The 15,305-nt window shown below is 45.0% G+C and overlaps 1 long non-coding RNA gene across 2 annotated transcripts; it reads right to left on the bottom strand.

Moving 5' to 3' along the window:
- Positions 1 to 858: 858 nt before the first annotated feature.
- On the bottom strand, positions 859 to 13,605 carry LOC121716021. 2 transcript variants are annotated; one of them, XR_006033733.1, is made up of 3 exons: positions 13,585 to 13,605; positions 1,896 to 1,986; positions 859 to 1,478 (listed from the first exon to the last, which is right to left on the bottom strand). It is a non-coding gene; the product is annotated as an uncharacterized LOC121716021 (long non-coding RNA). The 2 variants fall into 2 exon arrangements; XR_006033732.1 differs by having other exon boundaries at positions 1,896 to 1,998; positions 13,585 to 13,604.
- Positions 13,606 to 15,305: the final 1,700 nt, after the last annotated feature.

Genomic DNA, 15,305 nt, shown 5'->3' with positions numbered 1-15,305 from the left:
AGTCAGCGACCATACACAATTTCATGCCCATCGTCACATTCAGCAGTCATCTCCTCATGACCTGGTAGCTGCCCACTCCGTGAGTACATTGTTAAAAAAAACAGTCTCTGTAGGCAGCCCATGCTCCAAAAACTGGAAACAAACGAAGTGGAGGCAGCCGGTTCCCCAAACAAAAATGAAACCCTGTGTTTCTCCGGGAATACCGAAGGGAGGGGTGAGCTAAATCTGCGTCTGCCTCTGCTAATAAATTGAAATATAAACATAAACAAACACAACTTCCTGCACAATCGCTGACTGCACCTTTAAGAATAGCCATGACCAGGTGTCCAACACTGAGCTGATGAGGGCGCATACCATCACATAGGCTCAGACTTGAAGATTAGACATAATCTATGACAAATGGCATGTAGTATCACTAAGGATCAGTGGCATCCTGTTATGACAGGTAGGTCAGATGGAGTGGAGTGTGAAAAGTGAATGCAAATTAATTAGGTGAAAAGGCCTCAAGTTATGTCACTGAACTGTTAAAGCTTCATGCTGTGAGGCAGGTCAGCCTTTGATAAGAAGCTGCGCAGTTGTGACAAATGATAGTTGCTTTAGAGGTTAATTGCCAAGCTTTGAGTTTGGTTTTGATGGTGCACTGAGAGAGAGAGAGAGAGAGAGAGAGAGAGAGAGAGAGAGAGAGAGAGAGAGACTAAATGAGAGGGAGAGATCTTTGCGGTTTGCTGTGAAGGGAAGCTGTGCCCTTGGGACCCCAACACGGGCTGGTGGGGGCCTTGACGACAGAGCCAGGGCCTGAGAAAACAGCAAGGAATGCTACAGTGGAGTTCTTTACATACATATCTTTTATGTTCTAGCAAACAATGCACATAGGCAGCACTGCCAAAAGCCTAAAATAAATCAGTAAAGAGAGGGCATTATAAATAAATGTATAGGATTTAATAAATAAAACGCTCATTTCCTCCTCTTTGAAAACATACCTTCGAGTCCCAAGAGGAATGGGGACTTTTTACAGAGAGAACACAATGATATAGAAGCCTCGGATTGGCTGGAAGTGATTTCCCACACAATATCATTGGCCGTGGCACCACGTGGGCGGGCCTGTGCCATAAATCACCCTACGTCCGTGTGCACAATGGCCATATCCAGTCAAAAAAACTCCAACCCCACATCCACTTCCACCCTGTTCCCATTGTCTTCTCCAGTGAAAACAGCCTGTATCTCTGCCATGGCTGATAATTTCGGTGAGAGTCACTGGCACGCTGTTTGTTTAGCCGTTGTGTAATAGCCAAAAGGGATAAGCTCACACAGCTGGCCCAAATACTGAGCCAATTTTGGGAAAGTTCTGGAATGGATCAGAACTGGTTCTGTCTGTGATCAGCGCTAGATCGGTTCTAGGGTCTGCGGCTGTACAAGGCCGTTCCATTGGTTCTCCAGAGCAAGGCGGCAAATGTCCCCTACCAGGAGGGAAGCTACTGCTATGAAACAAACAAAAAAGAATCTGAAACAGCGTCATGATTCTTAGTCGCTGTGGTCGAGTATAGCATGCAGTGACAGCTACACTATGGCATGAACATTGTGTATGTTGAACCCATGTCTTTTGACTAACACACGTTTACAGTGATATGTTGACTCTTATCAAGGATAATCCTTACCTGCAATAATCTTACTTCAAACACGACCTGACAGTAACCATTAGCCAGAAAGACTGCTGCATATCTGTGTGTTTGTGTATGTGCGTGCGTGCGTGCGTGTGTGTGTGTGTGTGGATGTGTGTGTGTGTGATTGCGTGCCCATTCTTGTACATGCAGGCTCACATGTGCATGTGGGTATGAGAGTGTGTGTACTGTAGGTTAAATGCAGGTGAATGCTGTAAGGCATGACAGGAGGCTTACCGAGACCATATTTGACATGAGACAGAGTGCATCCCACAGTGGGCTGATACCATCGTCCAACACATATGCACAGCCTGCAGACTGCCTATCCCTTTGAGTAGGCCTCAGAGAGAGAGAGAGACAGAGAGAGAATAGGTGAGTGAATCAATAGGCTGAATGAATGAATGAATCAATCAATCAATTAACCAATTACGAGAGAGAGAGAGAGAGAATAGGTGAGTGAATCAATAGGCTGAATGAATGAATGAATCAATCAATCAATTAACCAATTACGAGAGAGAGAGAGAATAGGTGAGTGAATCAATAGGCTGAATGAATGAATGAATGAATCAATCAATTAACCAATTACGAGAGAGAGAGAGAGAGAGAGAGAATAGGTGAGTGAATCAATAGGCTGAATGAATTAATGAATGAATCAATCAATTAACCAATTACGAGAGAGAGAGAGAGAATAGGTGAGTGAATCAATAGGCTGAATAAATGAATGAATGAATCAATCAATCATTTAATTAATGAAGGGGGAAAAAGACAAAGAAGAAAAAATAATGAAAGAATGAGATGGTATAATTGGTTCTTCAGAAGACACAAACACATAACACTGACCACAATCCAAATCGGGATACCATTGTCACCACCACCCCCACTCAACACCCACAGACAGCTGGCCCGTGTGCAAGACGGGTGCTTTCACCTCCGTGGCTGCCCAATGACTCTCCATCCTCTCAGATATCCTCCACCACTATATAAAGGCCTCGGACATCACGATGGACGTACTGTACATATTTCTCAAAGCCATTGGAAACCCACATGCCTTGGTTTAACCGCATGGCATTATGTTGCACAGGTGGGTGGGTGGGTGAGTGGTCGAGAGAATTGGACACTAATGACAGCGCAGGGTATTGAAAACAAAAGGATCTGTCTTCTCTAAAGCTATGATTAATGATGAGGTGATGGCAAATATGAGAGGGCTAATTTATGATCATCATTCGTCGTTTAGAATGATGTGACAAATGAAAGATAATGTACGAAGCGCTCAACGCCCAAGGCAAAGAAAGCTTTAGTCTCAAGGTTGTATGCAATCAGGAGTTATTTATATTTCATGACAGTAGAATGACATTTTCACATTCCCAAACCTGGTATCTTGTTGTTATCACTGCTGCCATGAGCATGAGGTGTATCACACGAATCACGTACATATTGCCACCTGCTATTATTAATGCTTAAGACCCTGACAGTCTAGATGAAGTTGTCTTTTTAATGTTCCTAAATGTAGTGTGTTTATTTGATTGTATGACTACAGGCTAGTTTACCATTCATGGATTAAGCTTAGTCCTATAGACTAAAAGCTTTTTTCAATGGAGGTTTTCTACAGTTTTCTTAGTGTCATGTACGGGAAACCGGAGAGGGGAGACTGATATGTTTTAGATATGTATGTACACGTGCATCGCCTACCCCTGTAATTTTTAGTTCTATTCAAACCCTACCACAAAACTACCTGTGATTGGCTACACAAGCCACTTCCCTTTGGTATCAGCCCTGATGTTCCATTCCCTCTGGCACAACCTCCTCTGTCTCTCCCACACTGCACACCCTCCTGTCCGTCTGCCAGCCAGAGCCGGTGGAGAACAAGCACGTTCCTGCTGTAATTACTGAGGTGCTGTTTCCTCACCGGCTGCTCAAAGCCTGGTCAGCTGTGAGACAGCCATCTGGCCTCCCCTACCTGCTGCCCAGACTGGACCGAGATATACCTGCCAAGTTTACACAGCCACAGACATATGCCACCCCAGCTCCTCCAACCATGCAAGCATACAAGGCCTGGAATTTCCCCCTGGTTCAGCACAGTACAGGGATCTGGAAACTCTAATTTGCACAGCTTGAGTGACAACACCTGCTGGACGTTAATGATGGCTGTTGGGGAAAGAAGCTAAAGCACCAGAGTGTGTATGATCCACGGCGAATCCTTTTAATATTGACACAAGTTGGAGCGATATGATCGATGGCTGGATAAAGCGAGATTGGCCTGCTCTGAAAGAGGTAAGCTCCTGAAATGTGGGATGTGACAAGAAACAGATGATGATGAATGTAATGCCACCATCATCATATAGAGGTGCTGCTGCAGGAGAGATGCCTTCAGGGAAAAGAGGAAAACTTGCTTTCCACCAGGTACGGAGCACTCTCTTGGTCATGTCATGTAAGGAGGAAAAAAGTTTGTTTTTCATTAATGGGAAAAGTAAAGTAGTCAGAAGATACATCTAGAGCATTTAACGTAACGTATATTTAACGTAAGCATAAGACTTTGAAAAGGCATGTGTGACCCCCATTAACTGCAATCGGCAGCATTATATAAGTGGAGTGGGTGGAGCCTGGCAGTGCGTGAGAGCTGAGTGCCAATCTCCACGGTGATCAGCCCGTGTGTCGCACACTTGGGGAGGAATGTGAAAAATGGCAATGTCAGCAGACGGCCGTAGTGTCAGGGGAGTCAAGGTAAAGTCAGCCCAAAGTCAGCGCGAAGTGACAAGACAGACTGCCTGCCTCGTCCTGGATGAGTAATGCAAGGCAGATGACAGAGAAGACGAGTCCCGTTTCATGGGACGAGCTATACATCACAGACAAATCCCTAGACTTGATTTGATGTGGGGTGCAGATTCATGAAGGGGAAGCACACAGACAGGTACAATTGTATTAGCTGTCTGTAATGTGATGGAATGGGTTTTCCGTCAGAAGTAGGGGTCCCCTTCAAGGTCCCTCTCAGCCAGGCAGGAAGAAGGAAGGGTGTTCTCTGAAACATGTGAAAGTCCGGGAAAGGGGAGGGGGTGGCGATGAGTGGCGAACACAGTGATTTCCAAGCGCAGCAAATTGTGTTTCCAAGCGGAGGAAGTGGGATCACTGGGACTGATAGAAGAGGAATCCACACCGAGATCCCTTACAGATAGGCCGGTCAATTACAAGACACTCGGAGAGGGGAGACTGATAACAAAGACTGCCCTAAAATAGCAAAGGCCCTTGCAATCATTTCACAAGTGCCAACCCTGAAAAAACACAGTGTCCTGCCAGAAGGAAACACTGGTAAAAAAAAAAAAGAAATCAGTGTTAAATGGTTCCTTATTTCACCACTTGGCCACAAACAATTGCTGACAAGCGCAGGCACAGAGAAAACGTATTCTGATTTGAGAAGGCAAGAATGGGCCAACAAAAGACCTGTCCTTTCCAAAAAGAACAAAATGATAGGCGAGACATTTTGGTTAGTGTCTGTTGCTGTAGAGCGGGTGGCCTGAATCATCTCATCATGTCAAAAGAAATATACAGTAGCCATATTGTCTGTCTGCTTGAAAGGGCTGGACATTCTCCAAAAAGCTCAAATAACAGACCTCTGAACGCTGAAGACACTTGTCTATTTCCTTTGGCCAGAGTCAGTTCATATATCAGAGCTTCGCTGTCAGCTCCAGAAATCACCCACTCCCACCGCTAAGGAGAAATGTAGGTAATCAATTAGGTGTACTTTACTGATTGAACTGATGTCTCGCTGATAAACAAAGCAAGTTAGTTTATATCACATTTTATAAAAGTGCAATACAATACATTTTTTTAAAATACATTTGTCAGCTGGTTGATATTGTGCTTTCTTGACAAAATAAATATAATAAAACCATGGTTTTCTTTCTTTGAAAGTCTGCTAAAATGAAAAAAATATTTGTGAAAAAAAAAGTATTTTGAATGAAAATCGACCTAATCATCATGACGATGGATCAAAAGAGGTTCTTTCATTGAAGACGGGAAGACAATCCTCAGCCCTCAAGCTGCCGAGGAACAAAAACAAGGAGCAAAAAAAAACAACCCTATTTTTCCTCGAAAGAAACCTGATACTCTCTCTCTCTCTCTGTTATTAATGTTCTCTCTTCGGTTCTCAACAAGTGGTTCTGAAGGTGCTATGTGCACGCTGATTGAAATGGTGGCTATCAAGCACGAGCTGGACCGTTCCCTGGCTCTCTCCATCAAAAAGCCTACTAAAGCCCAGAGGAGACAGTAGCCACCAGTCTGCTGTCTCTCACACCCACACAGTACCCTGTGTTGGACCAGTGGCTATAAAAAAACAAAAACATAAGACTATTTTTCAAAACGGCTTTTGCGGTGGGCTCCACATCGTCTCTCAGCTTCGCCCTGGAAGTGGGCTGTTTCTGTGGTTACGGTTTTCCTCAAAGGCGTCCACTGGCTCTTAGCACCTCTTTTGTGTCTTACGGTAGCTGAGCCTCAGCTTTCCTTGCTCTCAGCAAGGAGGATGTGTTTATGACTTCTGGGCCTCAATGAAAGTAAGTGGCTCTTCACAAAGGCACGGGGTAATCAGATAATGCCGATGTGGACACCACAATCTAATTCTTGGTGGGTGGTGCTGGCTGTGGGTGCCCACAATGGAAACTGGAGCTGAGCCTTTTCACTCAGCCTTTTCACGTTGCTTTCTCACATGACTATTCACACACACACACACACACACACACACACACACACACACACACACACACACACACACACACACACACACACACACTCTCAATCACATACACGCACACACACACACGCACACGCACACACACATGCACACATACACACACACACACACACACGCACATACACATACACACACACACACACACACACACACACACACACACACTCAATCACATACACGCACACACACACACACACACACACACGTACACATACACACACACACACACGTACACACATATGGACAGAAGTGCGCACACACACACACATACACACACACTCACAGACACACACACTCACACACACACACACACACACACACGCTGTGTACATGTCTAAGACACCATTCACTTTGTTGGCTTCTTGATTTCTCTCTCATCTGTGGCCTGGCAGGCATTGGGCCTGACCACTGACCAAGCATGGAAAAAACGCATCTGGCGGACAAATATTTGTTTTCACTTTGTCAGCTCGCCTTCTCCAGGGGTTCTCCAGCTCCGCACATGCAGTCGTCCTCTCCCACTCATTGCAAAACCAGCTCTGTATTGAAACTGACCAGTGCTCCCTGATGCATGCATACCGGGCAGTGAATTCACAGACACACCCACGTATAGACAACACGCTAGCACACACTAACACAAATCATGTGGAAACGCACAGAGACACACACACACACATATACAGAGACACACACACACACACACACACACACAAATCACACACAGTCCAGTCCGAATGTCAGAAAGAGTGAACAAATCCTATGGATCGTCGGCACAGGCCCTGTCTGCATGTCCAGATGATGGATGAGCTCGGAGGGCTGCGGAAGCCTCGGTGCCAGCGCGGGCCGAGTCGCCAAGAGGGGGAGGCACGGACCGACACTCTCCATATTGCTCCAGCACTCGGCCGCCGCGATAGCACGACTTGGAGCGACTCCTCCGAGTCCTCCCATTACAGGTGAACTCCGACCCCTACATAAGTAAGCCATGTCTCAGACGCAATAAGTGTGCGGCTGCTCAAAGACCTCGATGCTGCTCTCATCTCGTTCATATGGCAGGGTTTAAAAATAAACCCCATCAGACAGCTCCTATTTAAAAGGAGCTAATTCAAGAGCCAGGAATCCTCCACTTGAAAGTGAAGCGTGGAAAGTGCAAAATGACTTGAAATGCATCAGGTTTCAAGGCATCAGTCTGGCTTTACAGTAATAGAGCTACCCTTTAGGGCCTTTTTATGGCCAAGAATGGAACCGATTGACTACAGGCACTCAGAAAGCCGGTGTGGTCTCACTCAAAAAATATGACACGGTAAGAAAAATGCACACAATGCTAGAGAAAGTTAGAGAATAACAATCACTTTTTCAAGCCTGGCAAGATGGAGAAAGAGATAGAAACACATGAATAGTGAACTGATGAAGATGTAAACAACCCCTCCCGACTTTGCACTTCGTCTTCATGGCTTGGGGGAACAAAACAAAAGCCTCGGACCTTTTCAGCCACTGAGGCTGAGAGAGAGGCAGCCTGATAAGTGCAAAGGGGGCCCGACTAACAGGGTCGGCGGCAATTGCTCTCATATCTCCGTGAACAACTTCCCCTTGGCTCCGGCGAGCCCATTCAATTCTGCTGCGCCATTTGGCGTCATTAAGAAAATGGGTATTTAAAGGGACGGGCTCCCTTGTAACCTCGGGCGAAATCTGTCATCTATCAGATGGACTGGTGCCGCACTGGGAAATGAGAATCATGCCAGGAAACGAAAAAGGGGACTGGGCAGTTTGCCCATCATGCACTGCTCACCAAGCTGGAGGAAGGGCAAGAAGAAAAAGAGAAAGAGAGGAGAGAGAGAGAGAGAGAGAGAGAGAGAAAGAGAGAGAGCACTGTGCGTCCTTAAGACATTGATGCAATTTAATGCCTCGAAGATCAAGCCTAACTGACCTTGATAAATCGGCCTGTCACATGTTTAGCTGTTGGCCTATTTATTTGGTCTTTACTGCTGCAGAACTCCTTGAAAAACTTACATTTTAATTTGATTTAAAACTGAAAGAATTCATTTGCAGTAACACGGCGTTAGTCATCAATTGGCATACTCTGCTCCATGTTTATTCAGGTGAATAAATCATCTACATATGTATACAAGATAACAGGCCTTTGTTTCTCTTGTTTGCTAAAGTGCATGTCAATTGATATGGCATACATTATTTTGATTCATTTTGACACTTTTGCCTTCTTACCATATATCATGCATAGCTCATTAGTATAAATAACACAACATAGACAGTCTCTTCAGCACCACACAAAGACAAGGTGAACTCCCTCGCCTAAATATGATGTTAGCACTTTTCCTGATGACTCAAAAGGAATAAAGGAGGGCCATTATGTAATACAAAAAAAAAACAGTAACAGTATCCTGCAGGTTTAAACTGGTAATAAGTCTAAAATATTACAACAATCTATTACATTAACAAAATACATGTCAGACTTTTCCAGAGTTGTTTGGCTCTGCAGCTGAAATGACAATCCTCCCTTTGGTGCTCCAAAGGCAACATATTGATTAGCTGGAACGGTTTATGGCTTGGACTTCCAGTGGCATGTTAATGTTGCATTCCCTCCCTAGCCCCCACTCTGAGAAAACCCACAGAATCATGTCTCTCTCTCTCTCTCTCTCTGGGCCTCCCTTGTGGATTTGGCTGATAACACCGGACTAGAGGGCAGGGATGAGAGGACAGTCATGCTCTAATGTTTCAACACCCGGTTTGCTGGGGGCCAGGGATCATGTTGTAGGGGCCAATCTCAGAGTTGCTCCTGGCCCATGCCCCATGATGTTTACCTGCCCAGAAACAGAATCTGGCCCTGCCGGTTCAACAAATAATTTTTGTTTTGACACCAACATGACAGAAAAAGGACAATGAGGAGCAATTTGCTATTTGACAAAAGAGAAATAAGAAATATTAGTCTACACCTGAATTTGTTTTACAAGAACAAATACATGTTTGATAAGGCTTAGATCTAAGGTATTGTAATAATGTTATCCATAAAGGATGGTGCTGAATGAACCTTTACAAAGGCATGCAACATTTGCCCAATCACGTTGCTTTGTATCATGTGAAAAATTTGATATTCTAAAGATGCACTTCAAGTGGGAAGCCTCAGCTAATGGCTGCACTTGACACAGAGGTCAAGCCTGATCACTTTGCCCAAATCATTGCCAGACACCAACCCGCTGGAGGTTTTTCGTCAGAGACCCCCAAAACCACGGCGCTAGTCAGTGGTACTGAGCTGATATGCATTAGGGCCCTGCTGATAAGGCCTCAATTATACAGCGGTCATGAGCAGCTCAATAACATGTAATTGAATTACCACCTCACTGCCATAAAGCGCTCTCCAAGCTAATGCCTGCTGGGTAATTCTAGCCGCCGAACCGCTTCAGGGTCTGAGCCGCAGAGACCTGCTTTGAGCTGGCCCTGGGGTGACGGTACGTGCGTCACGTAAGATGGAACAGGGCGATCATGGGGGCGGGGGGAGGTTACCAGACGACGGGTCACATCCTGTTTGCCTGGCCGATGGAGGAGCAAAGAGGCCTGGTGGGAGAGGAGGGTTTGCGGGGACATCAGGGAAGTGAGAATGTGACAAGAGGTCAGATGACAGAGTCATTACTGCTCCCATTAACCTGCGAGCCAGAGAAGGTGGCGTATTGTAGCGCCTGCGCTGGGGCGTGGCGGATGGGTCTTGGTGGTGGTGGTGGTGGAGGAGGGGAGCAGTGGAGATCTTTAGGTTTGCAACATAAAGGCAGGAATAGGCAGGAATTCACAGAGGGAACAGAAAAGAAAGAATGAAAAACAGACATGCATTGAAAGTGAAAGAGACATGAAGAAAGACAGAGACAGAGCCATGGGTCAGGGTAGCAATGGGAGGGGAGTTACAGTGAGAGGGAAACTGCTGTTCTATTTTTGAAATCAAAGAAACAGGTCTGTGCTCGCTGGGTGCCTTCATCCACCAGTAGAAATTTGAGTTATGTTGTGAAACTAAGTGATGCATGTTGGGAGATGCTATCTATCTCTTTCTTTCCCTCTCTGACTCTGTCTCTCTTTTTCATTCTCTCTCTCTCTCTCTCTGTCCCTCTCCCTCTTTTATTCTCTCTCTCTCCCTCTCTGTCCCTCTCTGTATCTCCTCGTACTTTCAATCCGTTCCCTCTGGTTGAAAACCCATGAACCCATCTCAGTCTCTTAGAAAGGTTTTGAACTGGCTATCCTTGGAACCTCCCCAACTTTCTATTTAAATTCTTTCGTCACTTCATCTCTCTCTCTGTCTCTCTTTGTCTTTCTCTCTCTCTCTTTCACCAGTCTTCTTCTCCAGTCAAGCGTGAACCGGCAGGGCCAGATTCTGTTTCTGGGCAGGTAAACATCATGGGGCATGGGCCAGGAGCAACTCTGAGATTGGCCCCTACAACATGCTCCCTGGCCTCCAGCAAACCGGGTGTTGAAACAACAGAGCATGTCTGCCCTCTCATCCCTGCCCTCCACCTCCTGCGTGTCTCCACCCTCCGCGGCGTTATCTGCCATGCCATCAGGCCCTCTCTCTCGGGCTTAAAACGGCATGCCAGGCCTGGCGCCAACCCCTCGGTCCCTGGAAGGTCTCCGTGGGCAGCGCTGCAAAGGTGGGGACACACCGTAGAGGCAGTGACATCACATACGGCCGTACACAGGAGTGCTGTGGCTCAGACACTCCTCCTGGCCAGACTGAAACACACGACACACCCACGCACATAAACACTCATGGCCTAGATACGCACACACACACACACACACACACACATACAGTACACACACGTGCGCACACACACACACACACATGTGTGTCAGGGGTCTCTTTAGGGGCCTGTCTCATCTCACTGTATGACCTCATTGGTTACTCCCTGAATCTTAACCTGTTACAGCATGTTATCTTTCCAGGTTCACCCCAGTCTTAGCTCTATAGACCTTTCCCATGGTGCTTTTTGGTCTCTTTGGCCTGCCTTTGCTCTCTCTCTCTGTCTCTCTCTCTCTCTCTCTCTCTCTCTCTGTCTCTCTCTCTATCTCTCTGTCCTCATACACATTCACACACACACACTTATTTCTTCCCCTGTTCATGTGTTTTCTCGAACACAAACTGCGTCCTTCCAGCAAATGAGTCGAATTGGATGCTTGCTGAGTCAGACCTCACAGTCTCACCCCATGCTGTGGCTGCAGAGATGGGAAAACGGCCGATCTGAGATCAGTTCCATTTCCTCAGTTTAAAACCACTCTCGCTGACAGAGACAAAGTGCTCCCAAAGGAGGCTGGGGTAATGGGCCATGGGGCATCATCCTGAGGCTATCAGACAGTTATTCATCATCACTGTCTTCCTTATGTGTGTGTCTGATGTCTCCACACTCTGCTAAGGTACAAGGACATCAGTTATCGTAATCACAGCATATACATTTAGCCTGCCTCTCAGCATTTCAGAGTCCATCCACTTATGGTAAATGAAGATACTCACGTCGGTCAGAGATAAGGGTAATAAAGAAGTAAATTATGATAGTGTGAATAAGTGAATAGAGATAAAAAAAACGGATATAAACACCATCACCACTGCATGTAGATAGATGCACTGTAGTACGCAAAACGTATGATGATTCAACAAACGTGCAATGTTTACATAGATTGGAATGGTCTGTTTCATGTCCCTGAGAAAGGAATGCCGGACAGGAACAATCCTTGATGTGCTGTTTCCTGACAAGCACACAGAGTAGTTATGGGTTGTGTGTGTAAATCCTGTGAGAGAGAGAGAGAGAGAGAGAGAGAGAGAGAGAGAGAGAGAGAGAGAGAGAGTAGGATAACTAACAACAGTGATGATGAAGGCCCTTTGCACCACAATTAGACTGAGTCTGATGTTGTTTTGATGGGCCAGCGATAGGCTAAGGGCAAAGATAATTACAGCTGCATAAATGCAGGCCATAAAAGGGCACTCAAACAAAACAAATGTGGGAGGTCAAGTCCGGGACTTGGCACAGTCCAGGACCAACAGGTTAGCAACCGCAAAAAAACTAAAACATAAATAAATAAAATAAAATAAACAACATATCAGAGAATATCCATTTGTGATGGATATCATATCACATACAGTTTTGATCGCATGAATTAGATTACTGTTCATTTGTTCAAAAAGATGTTCCTTTCGGTATGCATCACTATTTCTATGTATCATTCCAAGGACTTCTTCTAAAACAGGCTTGTTTTCAGTTGTATTATGGTCAATACTGCTGGTCTCTCCTCCCTCTGCATAACTACCGCATGCTGTTTTCATTCATTGAGGTTCACAAATTAGGATCTAATTAGTTATTAGTTAATTAGTTATCATTACTTTAGTTGGGAAGTCTATTTGGACCAGTAGCCTTGGGGCAGAGAAGGGAAAGTGCTAACAAAACGAAATGAGGAACCAAAATGGAAGGGATTTATTGGCAGCTGCAGGGCATGTGATAAGACAGCTCGGCTCGTAACTGGCAGTTACGATAAAGTTGACACATAAGCTCCCCTAAAGCCCAAATAATGCAGAAGGAACTCCATATGCAGACTCGTGCCATGTGCCATTTACCACAGAGCCACTTTCTATTCCATTCCAATTTCTTCGCCACATGCTGGAATCACCTGGGGCATAACACCACACCATCTGCATAACTTACATTGACAAAACACTAATGCAGATTAAAAAAGAAGTTCAATTCTGTCTGCATTACTGCATTTTATTAGCAGCCATAAACAAATATATGTATAAAGTATGACTTTAATCATGAGCATTTTGATCATCAGTACTGTAAGTAGTATTCTGAAAAGCCCATTTTCAGGCTGTATGCCTTGACTTAATTAGATATTAGTGCTCATTAGTGCTTCAAAAAGTCATTGCAGCCTAGTTCATTAACTAAGCGCATTAAAGTGTAATTTCAAAGGCTGAAAGGCATTTGCCACCCATATTGAGGTAAAGTCTGAAAGCCAAAAGGGGGGGTTGGGGGGGGGGGGGGGGGGGGGGTGTAATTTTGTCAACAATTCAGATGTGGAATGCACATAGATCTTGATCTTGTTCTCAAATTCATTACATGGATATAACTCAAAAATCTTTAAATGCATATCTGCTTAGCACAAAAACACGTCATCATCATCATCAATGCTATAGGCAACTGTGCTTACCTGTAAAACAAAGAAAAAACATGGGACAGTTGCACAGTTGCCTATAACATGCTATAGGCAAACATGGGACAGTTAAGCCACCAGAGGGGACCGTGGAAAGGGACTCGGGGCCGTAGTTGCGTGGCTTTGACATCCCGCTAATCAAGCTCAGCACAGGCTGAGATAAGAGTGTTTGGAGCCCCGGCCCAGCAGCTGGGCCTCAGCGCACATGCGCGGACGCCATTACGGCTCCTCCTCAGGCTGCGATAAGAGCGCTCAGACGCCATTACGGCTCCTCTCCAGGCCACTGAGGAGGGGAAGAAGGTACCCTACCAGTCAAAAGTTTTGAAACACCTACTCTTTTATGGCTTTATTTTTTTTACTATTGTTACATTGTAGAGCAAAACTTAAAATTGAAGACTTAACCCTCAACCAAGCCTCAACCTTCAACCTTAACTGTACATACACAATGCCGCCGACTTGAGCTTCCAAAGAAGCTCGGGTCGCCCTGTCAAGGACGCTTGTCAAAAAAATACAGGGAAGCTTTGGCCGCTTTGGCCGCTCTGGCCGCTCTGACGTGACAGGATTCTACGTTCGATCATGTTCTAGCTTACTACTTTATTTAAAGGCCGTCTATTCAGATTGGTTGCTGGTCGTTGGTCGCTGAAACGCATCATAGCTCATTACCATAAAGTTGACTTACTTTCAACTTTTTGCTTGACGTTCAAGTCGCTCAAGACGCCCAAAACGCGACGTCAACTGAATTGCCGCTTCTTTTTTGCTGCTTCCATTGAAAATGAATGACTTCCTGAATCTTTGGAAGCTCAAGTCGGCGGCGGTGTGTACAGTCCCGAAGGAATTCCAATACATGTTGTACGGGAAGTTTTTGCTTACTACATACTAACTAAGTGTTTCAAAACTTTTGGCCGGTAGTGTATGTATCAAGATCAAAAAAGAGTCATCTCTAATGTGTTGAAAAGGGACATAAGGACATAAAAATTCAGCATTATAGGATAATGTCTAGAAATATTCAGATAATCTATATCATTATTATATCATTATCAACCAACCAGGAAATACATCACGGTTATAGCGCAATGCATAATAATTATCATAGCAAATACTTTCATTTATTTTTTACATAGGCCTACATATTTAGAAACCCCAGCTTGTCTGTTTTATCTAAGATCATGAGAACACTGGCCTTTTCATTGGTGTTAGGGGTCCATTCACTTGTTAGTGATGGAACAATTTTTCAGTGGTGATGTTGGATGTGATAATCTCTGAATAGCCATGTTAAAAGGACTGTTTGCTATCCTGTGCTAAGACAGGAAATCCCAGCTCAGTATTGTATCATATGTGTTTACACACATAACAGTGAGTAATAGAAGAGGAATGCACAGATACAGGTTTGAAACACACACATGGCAGAGAGAGCGTGAATAGAGGTTTAAAACACACATGGAGGATGGAGTCTGACGAAGGGTAACATAAACCATTAAAGTGTATGTGTGTGTGTGTGTGTGTGTGTGTCACTCAAACACACAGAAAGAAAGAGAGATTAAAGGACCACCATAGCAAAGGAGAGAGAGCTAATCTCTATTGGGCAGTTAGAAAGGGCACACAACCACACACACTCTCTCTCTCTCTCTCTCTTTCACACACACAACACGTGATTGTGGCAGTTTGTGGCAGTGGCAGTCTGACCCGTATAGTGGATACAGTTTCAGCACAGATGCCTT

This window comes from Alosa sapidissima, chromosome 8 (genome assembly GCF_018492685.1).
Source record: "Alosa sapidissima isolate fAloSap1 chromosome 8, fAloSap1.pri, whole genome shotgun sequence".
Taxonomy (NCBI): domain Eukaryota; kingdom Metazoa; phylum Chordata; class Actinopteri; order Clupeiformes; family Clupeidae; genus Alosa; species Alosa sapidissima.
This window is presented reverse-complemented; position numbering and strand designations above follow the sequence as displayed.